The following is a 1,139-nucleotide window of genomic DNA, read 5'->3' on the forward strand; positions in this document are numbered from 1 at the left end:
AAGCAATAGTTCAGACCCTAAAGAGGCTTCTTACAAGCTGCAAGAATATTTGAAAAAGTTAGAGCTATGGCTAGGTTCTTGGAGGATAAAGGTTAACGACAGCAGGTGTGTTCAGACAACATTTACTTTGAAGAAAGAAACTTGCCTACCACTAAAAATAAACAGCAAGGTAATACCACAAAAAGATAGTGTCAAATACCTTGGGATGACACTAGATAGAAGACCTACCTGGAAAAAGCATATAGAAAACAAAATTTCTCAAGCGAAGCAAGCCTTCAATGGATTATAGGACACAAATCTAAATTAAGCCTAGATAACAAGATGTTGCTTTTTAATATGATGATTAAACTATGTTGGGCATATGGAATCGGGCTTGGGGCACAGCGTGCAATTCCATTTTGAACAGACTTCAAAGACTGCAGTCAACAATTTAACGCGCCATATTCGGAGCACCATGTTCCATAAAAAATACGAATATCCACAAAGATCTTAATGTAAATACGGTGCACGAGGGCATAAGAGGGCTAAGCACCAGTTACTAAGCACGGTTAATGAACCATCCAAATCGACTAGCGAGAGATCTTCTTAGCCCGAGATATGCAAGAAGACTAAAAAGAAAGGATTTCACCGATATTATCAAATGATACGCAATATAATAAATTTCGATATCCGCAATATATCAACTTCGGCTCTGGAAATCGTCCTTTCAGACCGACTACCCAACACCAGTGTCAGTCCGGCTCGGAAACTTGTCCTTTCCGACCGAACACAGCCTACTGGATTGTAATAATTACTTAAATATAGAGAAGCGAAGGCGCGGTGTGGAAACTAGTCATTTCCACCCGTCTTGGCAATGCGGCTCTGTAACTCGTCCGTTCAGACCGCCTGCCCAGCACGATATCCAGCGATCCTGCAGCTCGGAATCTTGTTCATTCCGATAGCCGCAACAACTGCAATAAATATATATGTAAAAAAACACAAAATTTCTAAGCATTGCCGCAGAAATTCTAAATTTAATGGTAGTTTGTAAGATTTGACAACTTATGGTTACATTCAATAAATAAATACATATAAAAGAAAAAAAAAAAAAATTATCGGAAAGGTGGTACCTCAAGGGTGGTCCCATACTAATTTGGTTC

This window comes from Rhagoletis pomonella, unplaced genomic scaffold, assembly GCF_013731165.1.
Source record: "Rhagoletis pomonella isolate Grant_MI unplaced genomic scaffold, Rhpom_1.0 Rhpom_scaffold_00003, whole genome shotgun sequence".
Lineage (NCBI taxonomy): Eukaryota > Metazoa > Arthropoda > Insecta > Diptera > Tephritidae > Rhagoletis > Rhagoletis pomonella.